Source organism: Dipodomys merriami, unplaced genomic scaffold (genome assembly GCF_024711535.1).
Source record: "Dipodomys merriami isolate MVZ:Mamm:240054 unplaced genomic scaffold, mDipMer1.0.p SCAF_50, whole genome shotgun sequence".
In the NCBI taxonomy this organism is placed as follows: Eukaryota; Metazoa; Chordata; class Mammalia; order Rodentia; family Heteromyidae; genus Dipodomys; species Dipodomys merriami.
This window is the reverse complement of record NW_027206069.1, coordinates 3,132,783-3,157,305: the sequence shown is the minus strand read 5'-3', so window position 1 is coordinate 3,157,305 and position 24,523 is coordinate 3,132,783. Positions and strand designations below refer to the sequence as shown.

Sequence of the window (24,523 nt, the reverse complement as noted above, 5' to 3'; positions counted from 1 at the left end):
CAGTCTTACTCTTGTTTGTTTCTTTTCCTGCGGGAGTGCTGGAGCTTGGAAATCAGGGCTTGTATTCTCGCCTGCTCAAGGCTGATACTCTTCCACTTGAGCCATGCCTCCTTTTGGTTTTTATTCTTTCGATGTATTGTGAAAAGTGAATAAATGAACGAGATCCTGTCTCAGCTGATTATGTGACAGAAGGCCACCCAGGGCCAGTGAGGAGCAGATGAGAAAGGTATGATTGACCCATTGTAGATAAAGAGAAACCGAGAGTCCTCTCCCTGCAGAAGCAGAACCCTCTCTGCAATTGTCTGGCGTGATTTCAATCCTGGCTGTACACAATGAAGAGACCCAAGTTATTCTTTGAGTAAAGAACGCGAGTGAGTCAGTGAATGCGGGAAGTTTTGGGGGGAATAAATGCGGGTTCAGTGCTTCCCGTCCCCCACTCAGCAGTACACAATACAGGCTCCTGAAAACGATGAATGCCGTCGGGGTGCACAGGTGCTTCAGGAGTTTGTAGATGGAGAGCATACAAGTTCCATTTATTTCCCTGCTGTTGGGTGGCAGATTTCAGTGCTCAGTGCATTAAAAGTTGGACAGTAAATAAGTGAGTACTCAGGACTAGTTATTATTGAGTCAATAATGAAAAGGTGGTCGCGGGCCGGGCTTCTGACTAATGGTGTCCTTATGACTCAGACCTATTTAATGGAGCCAAGTCTGTGCCGTTCCATTCTTTACAAAGTGTGCCTTTTACCTCACACAGGAAAAACACTATAGCTGATTTCATTATTTCATAATGATCAGGATATTGGTTTTTACCTGTATGGCTCAGGAGCTTAAGGAAAAGGTCACATTTATGTCCTTGGTGCAGGTAGCTTGTGGAGGACTGTTATGTCAAGGGAATAAATGCGAGATATATGAAGTCAAAAGATTTCCATCCAGGAACTGACAGTGGAAATTAAGTAAAGCTTATTACCAGTCTATTTCTGTAAAGCTCCGGTCTGTTAATAAAGATGGAACTTATCACAGAGTTTTAATATTTGAATTTCTTTTGTGCCCTTTTAAGAGATTTCATTAGCTTGTTGAGGTGGGGGAAGACAGGAAGAGGGAAGATGGTGTTGGAGTTTTTGCTGTAGTTAAGATGGTGGCTCATACCTATAAATCTACTTTCTCAGGAGGCTAGGAAGTGAGGGTCTCTCAGAGAGACTTTTGTCTCTAATTAACTAGCAAAAAGGCAAAAGCAGAGGTGTGGCTTAAGTGGTAGAGCACTAGCCTTGAGCAAAAAAGCCAGGCTATAGTGCAAAGCCCTGAGTTCAAACCCCAGTACTGGCACCAAAAGAAAAAAAAAAGATGGCTGCTCATAGGTGATCAACCCTAAGCTGACAGAACAAACCACCACTTCCATTGGCAGTCGTGATATAATTTGGAAAGAGATAGCCTGGAAAGAGATAGCCCAGGATATCTCTAACTCTGTTACCAAGCATCGATCACTGGATGCCATCTTGGTTGGTTACCATCTGTACTATCTTCAAAAGATAAAATAGACACCATGTTGGAAATGAACTTTACAACTTCTGGGGGTCAGGGGGAGAGTAGAGGAAGTGGGGGAGGGAAGGGATAGTAGGAGAAAAGCAAAGGAGGGGGTAAAAATGCTGGACAAGAAATGTACTCATTATCTGACTCATGTAACTGTAACCCTTCTGTACAGCATCTTTACAATGAAATAAAAAAAAAGATAAAATAGTTGCAAGCATGAACAAAGGATAAACCTGGGTTTGATATGAAACATACAAGTATTATATATGTTTCACATCAAATCCATTACAGAGATGTACTCCCTAAGGCCGATGGGAAATAAGCCTAAAGGTGCATGTTAATCATGTTTAAGAGCCTCGCTCTTAGCTTTGTGTTTCACGATAATGCCATTGTATTAGGATTAGTCAGTCAGTCAGTGAGCAAGATCACAAAGGTGGGACTGAAAGTAAAGAAGAATCCAGAGTCTTGACCAGTGAGGTGTGTTCTGGTGTATCTGAATCAAGGACTTTGATTAAACCCTGTCACTCTGAGGCTCACTATAAAAAGATACTTCATGAACACTGGTATGGGAAATAATCTGTTAAGGTTTGTCGGTCCAGATTGTATTACTACAAGTAAATGAATAAAAGAACAGGTAGGCAGATGTGTAAATGAATGCTGACAGTGGCCTATGTGTAAGGGCAGGCCATGCTTTTATTATTATTAATAGACTTCAAAGAATTCGGTTCTGACACAAATTGATTAAATGTGATAGTTGAGTTAGAAAAAGAGATAAGTCTCTAGATATGTGTTTGGGGGCATGCCAGTTGCTTAATAAAAATAAGAAAATGTGGGCTGGGAAGGTGGCTCAGTGGTAGAGTGCTTGCCTTGCAAGCTAGAGGCCCTGGGTTCGATTCCTCAGCACCACATAGCAAAATGAAAAAAAGCCGGAAGTGGCGCTGTGGCTCAAGTGGTAGAGTGCGAGTCTTGAGCTGAAGAGCTGAGCGACAGCGCCCAGGCCCAGAGTTCAGGCCCCACGACCAAACCCCCCCCCCCAAAAAAAGAAAATGTGATCAATTTGGTTCAGTCTGGGAATCAGAAACGTATGGATCTCTGCTAATATTATTCAAATATCATTCATTCATTCACTATCATTATTTCTTTTAGTGTGCTGGGGTTTGGACATAGGTCACAATTGTTAAGGATGTACTTTGCCACTAGGTGTGCCCTGAGCTCTGGGTTTGCCCGCTCATGGGTAGTGGAGTCTCTATGGGTAACTACACATTCAGCTTTCAACCTGTTGTATTGTTCAGAACAGGCTTTTTTCAACCCAGGCTCTATTGATATTTTGGACTAGATATGTTTTTTTTTTAATTTTTCTTTCTTTCTTTCTTTCTTTTTTGTACCAGTACTGGATCTTCAACTCAGAACCTTACATTTTTTTGCTCAACATGGGTGCTCTACCTCTTGAGCCACAACTCTACTTCTAGCTTTTCATTAGTTAATTAGAGATAAGAATCTCAGGGACTTTCCTAACCACATTGCCTTTGAACTGTAGTCCCCAGGTCTCAGATTCCAGAGTTGCTAGGATTATAGTAGTGAGACATTAGTGCCAAGCTAAAGTTTTGTTTTGTGCTGGGCTGGGATGTCAGTTAACTCGCATCTGCTCAAAAGATACATATCTGGCCTTTTCTGTCTCACTTGTGAGAGTCAAGAATGTCTCCAGATATTGGCAGATGTCCACTGAGGAATAGCATTACTCCTAGTTGAGATCCACTGGGGCAAAACTTGGGCAATAAGGAGGATGTGTTAAATGTGGAGTGAATCCTTTATCCGATTCACTCTCGCCCATACTCAGATAATGACAAAATGAAAAACCAAACAAAAGAAAAGTCTTGACAAGGAATTATGTACTCCACCCTCACGCCCCAACACACAACTCAGCTCTTCCTACTTGGGGTTAGGCTCCTATGCATTATATAATTTTGAACTGTTAATAACTTGATCATACTTATTTTCTTGATCAGATTTATTTGCTTAGGAAAATCAATAGGTAGTTGTCCAAATGATACACAATTACTTGAGTAAATGAACTGCCTGATGAGTAATAACCATACAAAGGTGGTCCAGCGTAGACTATCGGTAATACATGCCAGTAAAACTGTACTTAAAGGTTCTGTATAAGTGATATTCACAAACAGGAAACACGTTCTATATTTTTACCATATTTGTAAATGATGCATAAATGGATACTTGTTAATAGTAATTTGTTACTCAGTTGGGTACTAGATGACTCCATGAATAATATGTTAGGTTATTCTTGGGGCATTAATTAACATCTGGCACCAATCAAGGGTTGTAATTAACGTAGTTCAGCCCTCCTAATGTCCCCTAAAAGATCTGTAAGCTGTTTTTCCTTTAATCTGCTGCTTTCACATAATGGGTACACCCCATGATTTAATTATTCTCCAATTATTCATACCTGTTAATCCTGTGGGTAAAAATTGTGGGAATGACCATAAATAATAGTCACCCTTTATGTTTCTGATTTAAGAGGTTTGTTGCTAGGTTTTTATTATTTCAGAGAAACAAATGAGTACACACTTAGATTGGAAATAAAAAACCCTTTGCATTACACATGATAGGAATGTCTTACTTACAAAAGCAACATGAGCTTTTAGTCCAACTTAACACAGGATGTTTTTGAAAGAAAAGGACATAGAGGTAATTTCAGCCACTTTCAGGGTTGATGTGTGTTTGCCTCACAATTGATTTAAATCTCCTCAAACATCCTGTCTGGTGACCGAGTCTCCCAGAAGACAGCAGGGTGGTCAGTGTGCTTGCTCAGGATGGGGGGGGTTGGGGTTGTTTAGGTGGGTCGGGGCCATTTATTGGCCATAAGTGGACATGCAGATAGAATCAGTGAGAGGCTGCAGGCCTCTGTGTGCGCCTGGCCAGTGCCAGGTGGTCACACTGCAGGAAGGCCACTGAGAGTCCATGGATGGGGTGGACTGAGACGCACTGGGAGGACTCCTCCAGCTTTGTCAATCTCAGGATTGGCAAGATGATCATTAGCATGATTTAGCCTGATGATTATTTTTGTGGTTAGTACATTGGTGAAACAAACAGGAAGCAATGCTGTAAGTAGCTTATGAAAAGAACAGTGATAAATACCCTGAGGAATGGGTCTGAGCAAGTGGGTAAGCCTTCTAGGACAAAGATCCATGACAAAATAGCATTTCTGGACCAGCTGTAAGGGCTTCTGCTTGTCTTCCCAGATGACTGGGAGGCAGAGCTGGGAGGATTGTGGTCAGAGGCTAGATCAGGGCAAAAAGTCCAAGACCCTGTCTGAACAACTAAAGCAATGAGGACTAGAGCAATGGCCCAGTTGATTAAGCACCAGCTAGCAAGTGAAAAACCCTGAGTTCGAATCTCAGGACGGCCAAATGTGAATTTCTGTGACCATGACAATAGAAACAAGCTGAGAGAGAGTTCAAGTTTGTTCTCTGCCAGTCATACACTGGCTTTGCTTGCGTTGTTTGTCTGTCTGTGTCTGTGTCTGTGTTTAGTGGCCTTTTAGTGGCATCTCTGTGTGGAACAAAACCAAACTTTCCAAGAATCAAACCACAAGAGGAATGGGTAATAAATAGAGAAACAGGTTTCAACTTCTTGTAGTAGCAGCTTCTTTTTGTTGTGGTATTTTTTTGATCCTATTTGTCTCATGTTCAGAACTGTTTAGTGCTATCACTTATTTACTACTACAAACAGTGTCACCATGTTTTTGTCAGTGTGGTCCTGGGGCATTCCTCTCTGTGTGGCAGGCCGAGGGAATATACGTCAGGGGATACAGGTGGCCCGCAGCACTGTCTGGGCTGTCGCTTGAGCCATTGTTCACCATGGGCCTGGGCAGTATTAGCAGAAAAAGTCACAGGGAGACCAGGGGTCAGGGCAGGGGTGAGGCTGCGTGGGTGAAAGTTCAACACACACGTTCTCTGAGGTCCCGTGTGAAAGCAACGCTCTTAGCATGAGGGAGGTGTGGCGAGGAGGAGACCTTGTGATGGTTGTTGGTGAATTTGAGATGGTGATGTGACAGGATTTTTTGTTGTTGTTGTTCAGTTGTGGGGCTTGAACTCTGGGCCTGAGTGCTGTCCCTGCGCTCGTCAGCTCAAGGCGAGCGCTCTACCTCTTGAGCCACAGCTCCACTTCTGTTTTTTTCTAGTGGTTTATTGGAGATCAGAGTCTCACAGACTTTTCGCCCGGGCTGGCTTTGAACCATGATTCTCAGATCTCAGCCTCCAGAGTAGCTAGGATGACAGGGGTGAGCCACTGGAGCCCGGCTTGTATGCAGGATATTTTTGATTAAGCCAATGTGCAGCAATCAGCTGCATCACCAAGAGTGGTTATTTCTTCTTTGAGTGAGGAGCCCGTGGTACTTTATATCCTTAAACTTCTGTGGCTATGAATTTTAATATTCAATTTTTTTTGGTGCACTGCTAGGGATTAAACCAAGCAAACTACACCCTCAGCCTGGATTTTATTTTTGATTATCAAATCAACCCATGAACTAAAATGGAATGAATGCCGAGAACAAAGCAGGCAATTATTATAATGGAATGAAACTTACATTATTATTAAGTTGAAACCCTCAAGGCTCTTGCCATTGAGTAATGAGCATTTGGTCATTTGTACATCCGACTGTCATTTTTGGTTTGTTTTTGTGCTGACACTAACTAGGAGCTTGAACACAGGGCCTGGACACTGTCCTTTGGCTTTTTTCACTCAAGGCTGGTGTTTTGCCACTTGAGCCACAGCTCCATTTCCAGCTTTTTGTTGGTTAATTGCAGATCTGAGTCTTAGGGATTTGTCAGCCTGGGCTGGCTTTGAACTGAGCTTCTTAAATCTCAGCCTCCTGAGTAGCTGGGATTATAGATGTGTGCCACCCACACCTGACTCATACAAGTTTTTGTTCTGTGTCGCTGGCTGGTTGTTTTATCTAGGAAATGACACCTATTTACTGCTCTAATTCTTTGTTAAATAATTACTCACTGAGAGGCCGTCTGGATTGGTGGTGAGAATATTCTTTCTGTGTGTACTGGTTTTCTTTCCCCTGGGCCATCTACCCTCTCTGAGGACAGTGGCTATGATATGGACGTAGGTGATGGTCTGGCACTGACAACATGGATAATGTTGTGTTTGCGGAAGAAGACATGTTTGTTTGTTTGTTGTTTGCAAGTCCTGGGGCTTGAGCTCAGTGCCTGGGCACTGTCCCTGAGCTGCTTTTGCTCAAGGCTAGCACTCTACCACTTGAGCCACAGCACCACTTCTGGCTTTTTCTGTGTATGTGGAACTGAGGAATCAAACTCAGGGTAAGCACTTTACCACTAAACCATATTCCCAGCCCAAGATGGATTTTAGCTTTCAATTTATTTTTCAATGTCAGCAAATGAGGGTACAATTAGGAACAAATGTTACACTATTAAAATAGCTATTCACATTTTTTCCCCCCAATGGCAAATATTCCAAGGCGTTTTCTCACTTGTAATAATTTGGTTCTTTAAAAAAGACATGAGGGCTGGGAAGGTGGCTCAGTGGTAGAGCGCTTGCCTTGCATGCCTGAGACCCTGGGTTCGATTCCTCAGCACCACATAAGCAGAAAAAAAAAAAGCTGGAAGTGGCACTATGGCCCAAGTGGTAGAGTGCTAGCCTTGAGCTGAAGAGCTGAGGGACAGCGCCCAGGCCCAGAGTTCAGGCCCCACGACCAGACCAAAAAAAAAAAAAAGACATGAGCTGGGTACCAGTGGTTCATGCCTATAATTCCAGCTACTCGGGAGTCTGAGACCTGAAGATTATGGTTTGAAGACAGCCTAGGCAGAAAAATTGAGATGCTTATCTCCAATTAATTAGCAAAAAAACAGCAACTGGAAGTATGGCTCAAGTGATAGGCCTTGAGTAAAAATGCCAAGTGACAGTGCAAGGCCCTGGCATTTTTTTAGAAAATTACGTTTAATTTAATCCACCCAGCTGAGGCCTTCTAGTAGAGACCTGGAAGGTGGTTCAAATACTCCCTCCACCCCAGCTCTGTCCCCACAGTCCTCAGCTGTCCTTCCTTAGCAGACAGCTTTCTTTGAGGACTGTTGACATCCACGTCACTGACCCAGCTTTGGGGCAGACATCAAGTCAGGAGAGAGGCTGGCATAGAGCTGGAGGGAGGGGGGTGCGGTCACCCACATGCTGGAACTTTAGGTCCTCTGAGTCTCGTGACCCAGTCAAGTCAGTCCCTGAATGGAGGGGAACAGTGAGACAATGTGGGTTCCGAGAGTGCTTTTCGTCTCGGTTTCCTGGCAATAGGGAGTGTGGATGGTGTAGTTCCTGTTTGTGAGTCCTGGAATGAGTGTCTGAGACAAGGAAGCCATATGTAAATCAAGAATAGAGGGTTTAGCCTGAGTCAGTGCTGAGCATCTGTGGAGGTAACTGAATCAACAGCTTTGATTAAGTCCTCTGTGTTAACTCTGAAGCCCATTAGAGAATGAGAGGCAGCACCTGTTTTGCTGTAGAAATTACCTCATGGCAACAAGTTAGGAAAATCCAATTAACCGGTCCCTGGCATTTTATGGTATGTGTTATTTCGAGTAAATCAATACGTAAATAAGTAGAGAAATAAGACAGGACAAGATGAAAAGGCCTGCTCGCACAACAATTAGGAGAGTACAGTAAAGCAAGAAGCATTCATATTACGGCTTTCTGGATAGCCAGTGTAGTTATTAATCAGAAGTAAAATGAGCAGATGAAGTCATGTGGAGCATATTTGTATCTGTAGTTAAGATACTTTTTTTTTTTTTTTTGCAGTTTTCTGTGCTTTTTCCTTTTAATGAAGGGAAAGAGTATCTCAATAACCATCCACTCAACAAATGTTCTTCTAGGCAGTATTTGTAACTGCCTTAGATCCTGTTCTTGAGCTAGGTGATAGACTGATTGAATGCTCTAAGTTCAATATTGGGCTAATCTAAATTGTAGGATTTTTTTTTTGATCCAAAGTTTATTGTTATCTAGTTTGGCTTGGCTAATCCATCAAAAAATCTAAATCTATTTCAAATGTTCCTTTCCCTCCTTGCTGTGATGCAGGACAGCTGATTTGATCATTTAATAAAAGAATTGTCACCTTCTGCAGGAACATAGATATTGATAGAGGTATGTCTCCTAGTACATAATCTTTGTCTGGATCGTGTTTTTGTTTGTAGGTGCTAGCGGACAAATTTCATAGTGATGAATATCTCCACACATAAATAAATTAAACTAAGTGTAGACCTGAGTAATGGGACTGTGTTATGAATCAAACATTATATTTCATCCTATAATCAGCACAACAGAGTGATTTTGAAGTATGATAGAAGTTATTTAATTTGTTCTCAGATGGGTTTGGCATTGCACCTTGTCTGCACTGCCATTACCCTCCCTGTGGCTGCTGCCTTTTGGGGGACAGTGAGGGATTGTGGAGCATTTCAGATTGGCCAGGATGTAGGGATGAATTAAATAAAACAGAGCTAATGAAGAATCATGGTTAAGTGTGGATTCCATACAAAGCGGGGTCTTGACAAAATCAGATGTCCACCACATGGTGATGGATACCTGTGGCCATTTCTACTCAAAGGGTGGAGATCAGGAGAGCTGAGGTTGGCAGCCAGCTCAAGCAAAAAGTTAGTGCACAGTGGTGTGCACCTTTGATCCCAGTTATGTGGGAGGCCATTCGGAGGAGGATTGAAGTCTAAGGCTAGCCTGGACAAAACATGAGACCCTACCTGAAAAATAACTAAATGGCCCAGTATGGACCAATGATGAATGGCATGGGGTTTCTGAACCAGGACATTGATTAAACCTGTCTGCAAATCTGAGGTCCATTTTGAAGAGATTCCCGAATTCTCTTCTTGGGAAACAAATCTGTAGAACCTTAGAATTTGTGTTTGGGCAAATGAGTCCAATTATTATAAAAGCAAACCCAACCAGCCAAACAAACAAACAAACAAAAATTAGCATCGAGTAAAAATAGAGAAATGAATGGAGAGTAAGAAGTGTGTGTCAGGGCACGGAGGTGCAGACCTAGCAGGCAGAAACAGAGAGGTTACTAGTTTGAAGTCAGCCTGCACTACATAGAGTGCTCAGGGCAAACCTCAGATATGTAGTAAGACCTTATCTCGGAAAGAAAAAAAAAACATAGCTAGCTAGCTAGATAGATAGATGGATAGATGGATGAATGGATAGATAGATGTATAGGTAGATAGATGTATAGGTAGATGGATAGATAGATGGATAGAAAGTCGATAGAAAGGTATGCCTTCAGTTCCTTTCTAAGGCCTGTGATGAGGCATGGATTGAATCACTCTTAAGGACCCAGGGTCATCTGAACCTAAAAATGAATGGTTTTGTTCTGTGTTGAGGCAGGTTGTCCAGTGGGCATAGTATTAAGGAGAAGAAAGACATTTGGTTAAATAATTAGTAATCATTGAGAGAGAGATAGAGAGAGGGCATGTAGAAATGAGACTCTTTTTTTTCTTTTGTCGATCATGGGGTTTGAATTCTGGGCCTGGGCGCTGTCCTTCAGCTCTTCAGCTCAAGGTGAGCGCTCTACCCCTTGAGCCACAGCAACACTTCTGGTTTTTTAGTGGTTTATTGGCTTTGAGCTGTGATCCTCAGGTCTCAGCCTCCTGAGTAGCTAAGATGACAGGTGTGAGCCACCGGTGCCCGGCGCAGTGAGACTTTTGTACAACCCCATTGCTGATTAATGCAATCTTTTTATGCAATTTTATTCAAACAAGCCAACATTCAATTGAATCAGTTTTCTGCTCTTGGGAAACGACACAGAGGAGAAAGGAAATATTGTTCAATGTTTTCACATATGTTAAAGTATAATCATAATTGCAGGAATTTATAAATTTGCTTGAAAAATTGCTCAAGATAATATCCATATCTCCAACAATTTTTAGAGTTATCTCTCTGTAGTTGTATAAAGAGGACTTCAGTCCACAAATCACTCCTTCCATTGCTCCTTCCCATCTTTCCTCACCACACCCATTTATACCCTCACATTAAATGTTTCCATTTTACACAGAGGAAACTTTTTGGGAAAAAAAAGTCACATTTAACTGAACCAATGGGAAGCATGGGACTGGGTGTAAACATCAAGATTCATCATCTTATCCGTGAGCAAAGTCCAGAAGAGGGCAAAAATGTCAAGGTCATTTCAAGGACACATACAGGTGTCTGTTATATAAATACATTTCAGTTCTGTCTGGATGGTTGTGGAACCTTAGAAATGTATACATTATTAAATATACCAGGTAGTGAGTTAATATTAAAGTATATTAAGGAGGGCAGGATTAAGCTTGGGCCACGGGGTAGATTGCACACTGAGTCCAAACTCCCATGTGTCTGACCTTGCTCCTTCATCTGAAGTACTAAGTTCAGACAGATGTTGCTAATAATTATAGTTATTTTTCTTGTTTTTTACTGCTTGATTCAGTGGTGCTCATTATATTATTTAAAGCCAAAATAACGTCAGTTAATAAATATAAAGTGTTGTTCCCACTTCCCAGTTGCACAGCGAATAAATATGAAGTAGTGCCTTACCCAAGGTCTCAGGGTAGAATGCAAACCAAGGTTCACAGTCTGCTGATTACCACATGATGCTGCTGCCTTTAAAACAGCTAAATCAGATGAATTGATTTATCTTAATATTTGTTTTTTACCCCTCAGAATGCACACCATCTATGTGGCTTAATTATTGTCTGAGGAAGAGCTTGCCTTTCAACCACTTAGATGAAGGAGAGGAGCTATGGAAGTAAGTCCAAACTCACACTGTAGGGGTGATGATGGTATTCACAGAATTATCTCAAAGGAATTAGCTCCTAAGCATGACCACTTTGGACACAAAGTGTCCCTAGGACACAAGGATGAAAGGATTTATACTTCAGCTGATTTATACACTTCTCCATCCAGAGGGAGAGGATAAAGACAATGGAGAACCAAGTCTTCTCTTTCGGTGTGATAAAACACGGTAGTCCCTTGGGCCATCTCCTCCACTCCCTTTTGTGGACTGATACTGAGCCTTGAACTCAGGGCCTGAGTGCTGCCTCTTAGCTTTTTTATTCAAAATGCTCTCCCAATTGACCCACACCTCCACTTCCAGCTTTTTGCTGGTCACTTGGAGACAAGAATCTCACAGACTTTTCTCCCCAGCTGTCTTTGAAACATGACCTTCAGATCTCAGCTCCTGAGTAGCAGGAGTGAGCCACTGGTACCTGGCTCCCTGTGCCGTCTTTAGAATACAGACATTAAGCGGAAGAGGCCCAAGTATGGCCCAGACTCCCAGAAATTAGGATGGTACAGAGAAATGGACTGATGCATACTTGCAACATTGAGGCAATTTACAGCAGCGATGTAGACCTATAGTTCTGTGGGACGTGATCTATAGTAGAAACAGTGTCTTCAAGAATCTTCTGTCCTTAAGTTCAGGACAGTGATTATGCTATTAACAATCCAATGACTACATCAAGAAAAATGTAACTGATTACAAGCATAGAATACTATGTCCAGACTGATGGTGAATATGCACAGCATCTGGGTCACATATCTTGATCTGGTGGCTCACACTTGTAATCTAGCTACTTAGGAGGCTGAGATCTGAGGACTGCATATTAAAGCCACCCTGGGCAGGAAAGTCCATGAGACTCTTATTTTCAATTAACCACCAGAAATCTTGCAGATTTATTAATTTAATAATTATTCAGTTATTTAAGGTTTAAAAGTGGCTTAAATAGTAGAATGTTAGCCTTGACTGAAAAAGCTAAGGGATAGCGTCCAGGCCTCGAGTTGAAGCCCCAGTAGCAGCACACACAAAAAAACTAAAAACAAAAGCAATTATCTTGATAAATCCAGTGGGAGACCCTGAGGCTCACTTGTATCGGTAGGAAATATGTTTAAAGGAGATGTTATGAATATTTGGGGCATGGAAGTTTTGATCTTTCATTCTTCACAGGTGTAGACTTACTGTCTTGTGTAAATTATTACATAGAGACAAGAAGGTTGGTATCTCAGTCATTTAAGAAAAGCGTAACGAGTCAAGGATTGTTGTCTGTTTCTGAAAGTTGGAGTTCAAGTCAAGTGGACTGGGCTGTCTCCACTATGAGGGATGTTTTGGGTTAGTGATGCGGTGTGCATTAGCCTTCTAGCTTTAAAAAGTGACCGAAAAATTTCTCTAATTAAATTATGCATTTAACAGAATGATATTTAATAAGTACGGCTAATAAAGTTAGTGCATACATTCCATAATAGCTTACTATAATAAGTCATTATGCCAGATGTATTAATGTGAAAATATTTTGATAAGTACCTTATTATAATGAACAAAACTAAAGACTAATGACTTGCTATTGAAACAGGAAAGGATCTGAGCATGAGCACTGGGTGAGTGGAATAATTGCAAACCTACTCCTGCTCGCTAAGAAGCATGGATTTAAATTTTGGGGTGACTTTGTGAATGCTAGGTTGTTAACATATTTAGTTTCCCCAGTGTCCAAAAGGTGTGTGTGTGTGTGTGTGTGTGTGTGTGTGTGTGTGTGTGTGTGTGTGTGTGTGTGTGTGTGTGTGTGTGTGTGTGTGTGTGTGTGTGTGTGTGTGTGTGTGTGTGTGTGTATTCATCTAGAATAACAAGTGAATAGAAATAGTTCCTATTTCAATCCATTATTTAAAGAGGAAGAATCCAGAGATGACTGGGCAGGGTCCAGCGTGGTATCATGACTGCAGCCTGACCTCTTGGCATCCACTTAACTTATTCAAGGTTTATTTTATTTATTTATTTGTTTCATCATCTGGAAACAATTGCACAGGAGGGCTTCCACTCAACAGGCCCGTGTATGTATGCAGTACACCTGGATGAATGTCACCCTTTTCCTTATTCTCCCCATCTCTCCCAACCCCACCTCCACTTTTCGGGAGGACTTACGCAGGCCCCCTCATGTCTAGAGGCATTCAAAAATAAAAATCTGGCATCCCAGTTGCGCCAGCCACATTCCAAACCACTAGCGGCCAATGTTGGCCAGTGCCGGGGACATTTGTTTCCCTGGAGAACATTTTGTTAGTTCAGGGGATGTCAGTATTCCCACTGGCCTGCAGTGCTGCTTCGTCTTGTGTATGCTCCCTCCCATAGACACTTACAGGGTTCACAGAACTATCAAATAAATAAGCAAATGCATGAGTTGCTGTGCTATGTGGACCACTGACAAGCCTGTGTCAGGAAACATGGATTTTAGCTTTAGCTCATTTTTCACAGGTTTTCTCTATTAAAAAGTTATCTGAACTGGGTACCAGTGGCTCATACTTGTAATCCTAGCTACTCAGGAAGCTGAGATCTGAGGGTCTCGGTTCAAAGCCAGCCCAGCCAGGAAAGTTGGTGAGGTTCTTAGCTCCACTTAACCACCACACAAGGCCAAAGTTGAGCCGTAGCTCAAGGAGTTGAGCACTAACTAGCCTTGAGCAAAAAAGTTCAGGGACAGTGCTCAAGCCTGAGTTTTCCTGAGTTCAAGCCCCAGCACGCGCACACACACACACACATACACACACACACACACACACACACACACACACACACACACAAATTTATCTGCCTTTGCTATTTGGTAGGGCTAACTAGGTAGATACTAACCATCATTCTCTCTGTATTGAGGGAAAGGTTCTGAATGCCAGTCTTTTTATTTTATATTGAAAATGGAACAAATACAAGTCATAGCAGTTGTGAAGTGATTGTGAAAATGGAATGCAAACTAATGTGTATGAAGATGTAACATTTACTTAGAAAAATCTATTAAACTTTATATCTTTTTTCTTTTGGCGACTGGCCCTCTTGTCCAGACAGAGCTCCTAATACTGGGTTTGGTCATCTGCTGTAGGTAAGGGGTGGTGTTGTAAGAACTAGAATTTCTGTGAGTGGCTGATTTGTGTGCTAAAGCTCAACCCAGAAGCAGTGACAGTTCAATAAAAGGAGCAGGGAGTGGTCTGAGGGGCATGGTGACCCAGCTCCATGTGAGAGAGATTTGTTTCTAAACAAAAAGGTAAACAGAATCTCATTGATTTCAAATCATTTCTGCCCCATAGTTGATAGAAGCATTTCTGTATTGGCAGATATCCAGGCTGTTGACTGTTTAGAGATTTGTTTTTTAAAGAAGTGGCAGATTGTCTGTGCTCTGGTTGTTGGGTACCATTGTGGAATTTGATAGCTGGTTTTATCATCTTTAGCTAAGAGTTAATGAAGATGTTTCTATCATGGGTCATTGACATCCATATTGATCATTGATGTAGTTGTTGCCAGTCCTGGGGCTTGAACTCTGGGTCTGGGCGTTGTCCTTGGGCTCCTTTTTGCTCAAGGCTGGTGCTCTACTGCTTGAGCCACAGAGCCACTTCTGGATTTTTCTGTGATTAATTGGAGATGAGAGTCTCACGGACTTTCCTGCCAGGGCTGGCTTTGAACCGTGATCCTCAGATCTTAGCCTCCTGAGTAGTCAGGAGCTACTGGTGCCTGGCTTGATTTTTATTTGGATATGAAGACAGATTTATTGAGTAATCTATATCCCCCACTGAGAGTTATTTAGTCTGAGCACTTTGTGGGAACAGAGCCTAGGGAATACTATAGATTTATCAGAGACCTTGATCTTTAGAGTTCAAAATTAATGGAAAGTAAAGGTGTAAGAAAAGATTGCCATGTTCACACCAAGGATGAGATTGGAGTGTGTCTGAATAAAAAATCTTGATTAAAGCCATCTGGAACCGGCAGGTCCATTTTTGAAAGTGGCCTCCCCCTCTCCCCCCAGGAAATGAGCTTTTAGCAGATGTTCAGAGACTTTGATCAGAAGTGTCCACAGTGATGGATACATAGGCTGAATTTTTATGAGTAATTGAATGGCCCAATAAAGAAATATATAAATTTGTAAAGATGAAGAGAGTGGGCAGCGTTTCATGTCCATAAAATTGTCCCTTTTCTGAAGGACATGTGACAGATGTAATATTCAATAGGTTGCTGTTTGTCGCTGGATTTACAATTAGGGAAAGGAAATTTTTATGTTTAGAGAAAAGAAAATCGCATAAATAAATTGTTGATTAAGTGGTTATTTAATTGAAAATAAGAGTGAGCATAGTTTGTCTTGAGGTTATACCAGTAGGAATTATTGTCATTAATCCAATAGGTACCATTTTTGGTAGAACATGAGACAAAAGTCATGCTGCTCTGGGCTGGGAAGGTGGCTCAGTGGTAGAGCGCTTGCCTTGCATGCATGAGGCCCTGGGTTCGATTCCTCAGCACCACATAAGCAGAAAAAGCCAGAAGTGGCACTGTGGCTCAAATGGTAAAGGGCTAACCTTGAGCTGAAGAGCTGAGGGACAGCGCCCAGGCCCAGAGTTCAGGCCCACAACCGACAAATCCCCCAACCCCCCCAAAAAAGTCATGCTAGTTCTTTTTGTTTAGAATGCCTAATGATTTGTTTTATATATGTACTATATTTAATTTACAGTTTATCCAGTAATGAGTTCTAGGCTGCATATTCAATACAGCTGTCCCTATCCATATGTAGCTCTTTCTAGTTAAAATGATTTTAGTTAGATAAATTGTTACTGTTTCCCGTTGTGGTAGCTGCATGTCAAGGACTTAGTAGTTTCCCGTGGTTCTGGGAAGCCATGTTAGGGATTGCAATTAGCAGCACCTTTAGGATCTTGCACAAAGTGCAGCATCTCTACATTGAAGAAGGAGCCCACAGGAAGAGGAAAGAGATTGGCAATGGAGGGGAAAACTGGTAGAGAGAGAGGGAAGGGGTGGCACATTCCAAAAAGTAATGTATGCTTTTCCTGACTTACGTAACTATAACCCTTTCTGTATGTCACCTTTATAATAACAATAAAAATTTTAATTTTTAAAAAAACAGGAATGAGATAGAAAGAAAAGCTGTCAGCTGAACCATACATGCTTCACTCAGAGCCCAGATGTAGACACTTTCAATGGGAAAGATCCTATGGACAGGTTTTCATTATAGTCTTAAGTGATTGTTCTTGGGTACTTCATGAGTTTCATTCATAAGTATTGATTTTATGGCTGCCAGTGAAGACATGAATGGATCGCTAAGCAAAAGTAGAAAAGCAGAAAAAGATTGCCTACCCCAGATCAATGACAAGGACCCTGGGGTATCTGAATGGGGGGGGGGGTTGGGTTCAGCCCTGTAACTTTGAAGTTCATTACAAAAAGATTTCTCTTTATTGTCTCTGTGGAATATGAGTTTATCCCAGGAGTTAGAAAATAATATCAGTTACATTTTGGGCCTCCTAAGTATAGATTCCATTCTTTGCAGGAAGACAGGCTCATAAATAAATCAAGAAACCAATAAATGAATATAGAAAAATGACATATTTCTGGTCCAAACAGGAGAATATTTAATATAATAAGAATCATTACTTATACATTTACAAAACACTAAGTTCTGGTAATACATATTGATCCATGCTGACCATCTGGATAAAGAGCATTTAGATAAATGGGTGTTGGCATCTTTGTTCTTCTCAGTTAGGTTTTTTTTGTAAAGGGCAAAATATATATTTACATTATTGATTAAATAAAACCTGATAGTTTACATATGAATCTAGGTTGAGAACATGTCACATAACCTATTATGATGTCTAGTAACTTTCACTGCTTAAATTCAGCTCCTCAGTTTTATTAGAAAAAACAAGATCTGATGGTTTTTGTTCTGTGTCTAATGAGCAGAGAACCAGGCATTAATACTTTCTAGTTTCCGTGGAATCAAAGATATCATGATATTATTATGGAAATAAATCTCAGCCAATTAGTGAACATAAAGCACAGGCCAGTGGGGACTCAGTTAGGAAATGAGGGAGCTGATTGGTACAGTTCTGCATACCACTCGCCTTACTGAGACATTCACAAAACTGAGATTATATTCATATAGACAGAGTTTCTCCTTGTTTGTGTCAGTTTCCTTAAAATGGAAGTGATAAGTGACTCTGAGAAATGACATATTTTTATTTGTCCTTATGCATATGTGGAGAGTTGCTAAGGGGTGTGCTTGAAGCTAACTCCTTCCACCAAAATTAATTTAGATTTAGCTCTAACCAGGCCTTGTAAGGACATATACATGGACAGATACACGTAATAGCTGTGATTCTTACTTTTAGGGTCTATTGCTTAGTACTACAAATGTCATACAAATAGCAACAACTAATCCATCGGTGGCACACCCTCAGGTTTGAGTGTGTGACAAACTTCAGTGTATGTGATAACCCCAGTGCCTTATTGTGAGGTTAAACTCACTTTTAGACATCTGAATGTGGATTGAGCTATGCGCTGACTCTCTACGCACCTGTCTATCCATCTGTCTTTATATTTGCTTTATACTAGGTCCAAAGGACCATGAGACAGCCCTTCTCTGGGGAGGGGACTGGTGGTGGTTAACTTTTTGAGCAGTGGATAGAAATCCATGTAAGGAAAGCAGTAATCCCTTCTGGTTTTGTGGTTGATTGGGATGTTCACATTGTTACTAGAAGGGAATTAATGGTTTCATATAAAAACAAAAGGAATGTGGGGCTCATGGGGCCAATCCAGCACAGCTGTAGTCCATTAAAAAGATAAAAGATAGAGCTTTTTATCTTCCTCATTAATTTGTTCAGTTAATTATTTAATGTAAAACTAATTATTGCATTTTTTGAGCAACAGTGAGTTTTTCCTCCCACTCATCTGTTTATAGAGATCTGGTATAAGTTAGGTTCCAGCATGGCGGATAATGGTTCATGTGTATGTGTGGTGTATGATGGCAGGGTCATGCCTGGTTTTGTTGCATCTTAACCATTTTAGCAAGGTAAATAAAAGATGATCAAGTCTTAATGAGCCTAAAGTATGGGATTGACAGCAGGAGGTACTACAGTCTGCAGAATAGTCTGTTACAGGAAGGAAATGGATTTCTCGGTAAAAGTGAATAATGGAGACCTGTTAGGATAGTTTAAGGTCTTGTTATCTTTCTTTCTTGCCTCTCGTGGGCGAGACATGTATTCTTCTATCGGGTGACCTCTCCAGCTCTGGGAATTTTGTGAGTTTGGTATTTGTGTTTTAATTTGGGTATCACAAGATGTACGTCACATGGACAAATATGTAAATGAAAGATGATAAAAAAAACATATAAGGGCTCTGGGGGCATTTTCTGGGTGTGAACCAGGGATTATGACTAATCCAAATTGGGTAGCATCCATTCCCTGTAGGGTTGAGGGTCTGTGATCTACTGATGCTACAGGAAATGACGTGCAAGCAGATCTTACAGCCGTGATGCAGCGGCTCTGGGTAGTGCTACTCTCGCTGTATCTAGATACTAATGTGTAAATGTGAGTCCATTTTCCCAGCCTATGAATAAAAGAAGAAATGCATCTATTTTAGAGCACATAGAAAAATAATAGTAATAATAAAAAACAATTCTGGGACACTGACAACAATGCCAAATAGATGCAGCATGCTGTCCCTCTGAATGAGCAGTTGGTAGACAGATAGGTCCAGTGCGTGTTCCTGTGATAGAGGACATAGTGATATATAAGATATGTGTTAGATAAACCAAAGAAGAACCTAAGGGTTAAACAAAAATATAACCTAGACAAATAGGCAATAGAAGCATGGTTTTGGACAAGCAACAAAAAGATTTAAGATTTGCCTGTTTTGTTTTGTTTTTTCTTTTTTCTCTTTTCTTTTTTTGAGACTGGGTCAGACTTAATTATGAGGCCAGGCTAACTGTGAACTCATTCAGCCTCAGTCTTTGCAGCGTTGAGGTTATAGACTTAGACATACTTGTTATTTTCATATTTTTTTCATTGCTGTTCAATTATGGTTCATTTTACTTTACAACTATGATGTGATTTAGTTCTCGAGGAAGTAGATATGCAAATAGATATGCAGATGTTCACAAACTTTCATATATCTCAGCAGGGCTTCGCACAGCCCACGGAGGAGTCTGCTCATTTAGATTTACTTGGTTTAAATATTATTTAAAAGGTAGACATAAATTGTCACGTGCATGAGAAAGGAACATGGATAATACCATTTGCAGTAAATATTCTTTTCCTTGTCTTCACTGATGGAGTTCATTGTACTTGTTATACAAGGAAAAATGAACATTCATGAGCCAATCAGAAGATAGCAATTAAAATCTGTTCATATATCAGGGGTTTCAGTACTCTAGTAAAGCATGACACCTTAAAAAAAAACACAGTAGGTTCAGTTTTCCTACAAGCTGTTGTACATCACAGAATGGATCCATGGGATTAATGACCACAGAAGTGGGCATAGAGTATGTAGCCTGAGGTTAGAAATGGTCTAAGTTCTTACATCTAATAGCAAGCTGTTTATAATGAATCCTAATTTTGTTATTGTAAATTGACCAATTAAAGAGCCAACTTATAATTATGCAACTAATTGAAAGTTGATGAGATGTAGTGCACTTTATAAATACATGTGGTGAGACAGGAAATACTATGCATCTAAATCAAAAATTAAATTTTTAGCACAGACAGATCAGTGGTGTCACCTCTTTGTCTAAGATTCAGACCGACAATAAATACTAGTAAGTAGTATTAATCTGAGTTTATTCAAGTTTGACATCATTAATTTTGTTAGGGGAAAATATGTGGATATTACCACAGATTAGTAAGTACCTAAAATGGTAGGTTTTATAAAAGGCGAATGAAGAGAACTGATTAAGTGTGTGATCATCTGCTCTGCTCTGTACTTGTCAGAATGCGTGGTCCCATCCCACGGTGTCAAAGATGGCAGGCTGGGGCAGCCTCTGGTGCTGCAGGTGTAAGTTTGTGAACATCTGTGCTATTTGCAAATTGTACTTGCTTATGGTTTGACCTTGAACTCCATTCTTGACTCTGTGTTAGTATGAAGCTTCTTGTAATCCTCTATTTTTTTTATTTTTGCCTTGGCTCATTTACGGAGATTCTTGGCACTATGCAATGTGAAATATGTAATCCACTAATGACATTCATGGTTGTGGAGATTGAAGCTATTCTTAGGACATCCCATTTTGTGGGTATTGCTCTCAGTGAGTCAAGTGAGTTATGTGAGTAACATACAGAAGCGACTGGAGAAGAAGAGGGCGCATCTCGGATGAGCAACGATACTGGTGGTGTCCCAGTCACAGTGGTGGCTGCAGCTAGGGAATTCTGAGGGCTGCACAGCAGGACACCTGTGTTCCTGGGGCTAGACTTGAGGGACAGTCGGTCCTACCTTGTCTTCGTGCTCATACATTTCCATTCTCTTGGACCAGTGAAAGAATCACTACCCAATTATGTACATAAATGAGGAGGAAGTGCATGAATCATTTACCAATTATGAAAATATTTAATGGGATACTATTAATATATACAACACACCGAAGTCCATTAAGAAATAACTGGCTTAAAGGTGTTATATCTTTGGCTGAATATGGCATTAAATTATTAGCTTTTGTCCTTGTTAGAGTCAGTGTGACACGACCAATATCTGATATCTAATTAAAAATTCTTATAACAATTTAACTCTTAATAACTAATAAATGAAAGGAGAAATGAAAAAAAAGTAATTGGATACATACCACTATTTTTACAATCTCTTATGCTCTGTACTTCCAGGAGGGATGTTCCAGAGCTGAAGCACGCTCTCGGCCCTGGCCACCAGTTCTAGGGCTCCCCTATGAGTTAGAAGAATAGAGACCAAAGTGAGTAGAGTGGAAGCTCTTGTCTTGGTTGTGGGTGCTTTCTAAAGGATATATTCACTGTATTGGTATAGGCATCACGTTTAATTCAAGGAGGCCAGCTATTGTACAGTGAGAAATACAGCATGGCCATTAAATACTGTGTGAATTAATAATAGTTGTTAGGAGTAAGAAATGAAAGAGATAAGCAGAGTGTGATTTACAAAAAACATCCAGGAGAGAGCTAAAAGTACATTTGAGAATCTTGTTCTCAGGCATTTATGATTGAGAGCTGTCTACATATTATTGGTGATCAGGATTAATGAATCAATAAGCAAATGTAGAAGTTAGCGGGAAAGAGCAGGGCCAGTGTCGGACCAATGATGACTACTGGAGGTATATGAATCATGGATCCGTGACTACAGGTCTGGAAGTCTGAGGTCCACACTATACTGTTCTGGCAGGGTACATGTCATCCTAGGGAAAGAAAAAGGAACAGCCAGGCATATTATCATGGTCTCTGTCTTTACATACTTTAATTGCATTTTTACGCTTACATAAGCATACAGATAAAATTGTGGAAGCATTCTCTTACTCTGAGAATAAATACCAGAGCAAGAAACACTAATAACCTGTAGATAAAACATGTAAGTCCAATAGGACTGAATGGATCATGACTGCTATCTCTTTGACTAAAGATGCTGTACACAGTAAAAAAAAATTTTTTTAATGGGCTAAATGCTCCTTAATTTCAAAGCTTTGTGTAATGGTTGTTTTATAAGAAGAAAACATCACAATTTAAAGCATCCTTAAGCAAGTGACAAAAAGGAATAATGAGGGATAGATGGACAGAAACTCAAAGTTTTTATGTTCTGCTTTGAACTTGCAGAAATGATGCTCCAGGATGGATTGAAGATTTCTTCCCTGGTCCCAGGCTTTGTGATGCCTGTTTCCTCTTCAAAGGATGGAAGTCCAGTGGTGAGTGATGGAGAAGGCTTTGGTCTTTGAATGTTTTTAAAAAGATGTCCTCAGTATTGGTAAATACAGAATGCAAGGACCTGGCTCTGACTGTCTATGAAAAGACAATGAAACACGTCTATTGATGGGTACTCTGTGGGAAAGATCCCATTCATAACTCCAAATTAAAGCTGAGGATCTTGAACTATCTGGGCTTTAGAGTTATCTGCATGTTTACTGCTGAAATGAAGAATAAGTCAATCAGAACCAGTTCACATCAATGTCACAGGCTGACCCATAAAGGATCAATGATGAGCACTGGAGGTGTCTGTGTGTTGGACAGTGACTACAGCTCTCAAGTCTGAGATCCACGGCAGAAAACATATGGCGGAGTTAGTCTGATTAGGCAATGAGTGTTGGGGCCAGGAATTTAATGATGTTTATCTTGACCCATTTTTCTTTGCATTTTTATAATTGGATCAATTAAAAAGTCATTATACAAATATAAATAATGTCAGATGAGATGACACTGACCTGAAGCACTAAGTTGCTTAATTAATATTAGCAAAATGGAGACAGCCCCAAGTTAAAGAGGTGATCACTGTGGAGAGAAAGCATGTATAATTATAATAATCTCAAATTAATCATAATTACCTGTTCCCCTTAAAAAAATGGAACTCTACCTAGTGGAATGAAGAATGACTCCCTAAATTCATGTGGAATTTAGCAGAGAAGAGAAGGGCTTGATTTGGACCCATGGGGGCCATGGGTGGTATGTGAGGAACCAGTGATGATAATTCTGGAGGTCTGAGGTGTCTAGCACAAGGTATCCAGTGGATACTTTCTAGGGTTGATGTTAGGAATGATCCAGGATCTTCTGGTCCTTGGGGTTCATGAATCTTCATTCTGTTTTCCTAATGGAATCAAGGATTGAGTTGTTACCCAAACATGTCATTATATTAGGATAAGGTAACTGTACATGTTCTAATTATGAAAATAGTGGAATCCTACTGATAATACCCAAAAGGCAGGAATTTACAGAGAAATCAGTACACTGAGATTTAACCACTTGTCCAGAGGAATTTGAGAGACTCAGGACAGGTTCTATGTTGCTTGATTTTTCTAGAAAACCTACCAAGAGGGTCTGCCTTCTTGAGTTACTCATGAAGGAAGTGTCCCAAGTGTACATGGACAGCCTCTGGATCATGTTGTGATGTCTTTTGCTTTGTTCTCAGAATTCATGGCCCACCGCAGCTGATTTGTGGTCTGTTACCAGTGAGATCTGTGTCAGGAGCTGAAAGACCACTGTGAGTAAAGTCACAGCTCTTGTCTTGGTATGGGTGGCTTCGGAAGGATGGTTCTTGTCCTGACAAAGCAATGTAGGGCTTAGTGACAAATTTGCATAGCCATAAGCCTCGTTATTAATCAACATGTGTAAAATTATGATTGACTCTGGAAAGAGATCTAATCAGAATTGTAGGACACCCTCTCTGAAGCTCTAACTGATGCTCAGGGATCTTGCAATCATTATTTAATATTCTTATTCAAATGAAGAGGCAATCAGGAAACAGCTGTAGAAGTGGAGGAGGAAGAAGAGGTCCAGTGTGGGATCTGTGATGACCACTGGAGGTGTATGAATCCTGGATCCATGACTACAGGCCTGGAAATCTGAGGTCCACACTGGAAGCTTGGAGAATCCTACCCCTGTGCTAGGGATAGAGTGTGGTCATAATTGGGGCTCTTCTTGGACTTGCATTTCCATTCATGAATGTCCATTCTGTTTGGACAATCTACTCAATGACATGACAGTGCTACAAATGGGAACTTGAATAGAAATCCATTAGGTGATCCTGATTGCATTATGACCATCACCCTGATACACCAAGTCCTCTGAGTCTATATGGTCACCCATAGTCCATGAAGAAAAAGTGTCTTAGAAGAGTTTCCTCCATGACCTAAGAGGGCAGTGGGGTCCAACTCAAGACCCAAGTCATTGCTAGGACTGGCCCTGAGTTGTTCAGTGTTACCTGCTCTTCAGGGACCAGATGTCACCCAATAGAATTCCTCATGAAATGTCTAGAGAAAAGAGGAATGGGGGAGACCATGGGCAAGAGCAGCATTCCAGTGTTTTCCAATGTGTTCTGCTTTGTCTTGTCAGAATGGATGCTTCTCAGTGGACTTAGATCTTCTTCCCCATTCCTGAAGTTGGCGGTTACTCTGATGCAATAATGTGAATAGAGTCCAAGTTCTTGTCTTGGTTTGGGAGTTTTGGGAAAAGCATTCAATCAAATACAATGAGAGCA

The 24,523-nt window shown here is 40.8% G+C and overlaps 4 non-coding genes across 4 annotated transcripts; all 4 read left to right on the top strand.

Moving 5' to 3' along the window:
• The first annotated feature begins 9,328 nt into the window (after nt 1–9,328).
• Nucleotides 9,329–9,402, top strand: LOC138810602 (small nucleolar RNA SNORD113/SNORD114 family). The gene has a single exon (XR_011367190.1). It is a non-coding gene; the product is annotated as a small nucleolar RNA SNORD113/SNORD114 family (small nucleolar RNA).
• A 12,234-nt stretch (nt 9,403–21,636) lies between these two features.
• LOC138810612 (small nucleolar RNA SNORD113/SNORD114 family) lies at nt 21,637–21,709 on the top strand. The gene has a single exon (XR_011367198.1). It is a non-coding gene; the product is annotated as a small nucleolar RNA SNORD113/SNORD114 family (small nucleolar RNA).
• Nucleotides 21,710–22,521: 812 nt separating this feature from the next.
• On the top strand, nt 22,522–22,592 carry LOC138810601 (small nucleolar RNA SNORD113/SNORD114 family). The gene has a single exon (XR_011367189.1). It is a non-coding gene; the product is annotated as a small nucleolar RNA SNORD113/SNORD114 family (small nucleolar RNA).
• A 1,234-nt stretch (nt 22,593–23,826) lies between these two features.
• Nucleotides 23,827–23,899, top strand: LOC138810599 (small nucleolar RNA SNORD113/SNORD114 family). The gene has a single exon (XR_011367187.1). It is a non-coding gene; the product is annotated as a small nucleolar RNA SNORD113/SNORD114 family (small nucleolar RNA).
• Nucleotides 23,900–24,523: the final 624 nt, after the last annotated feature.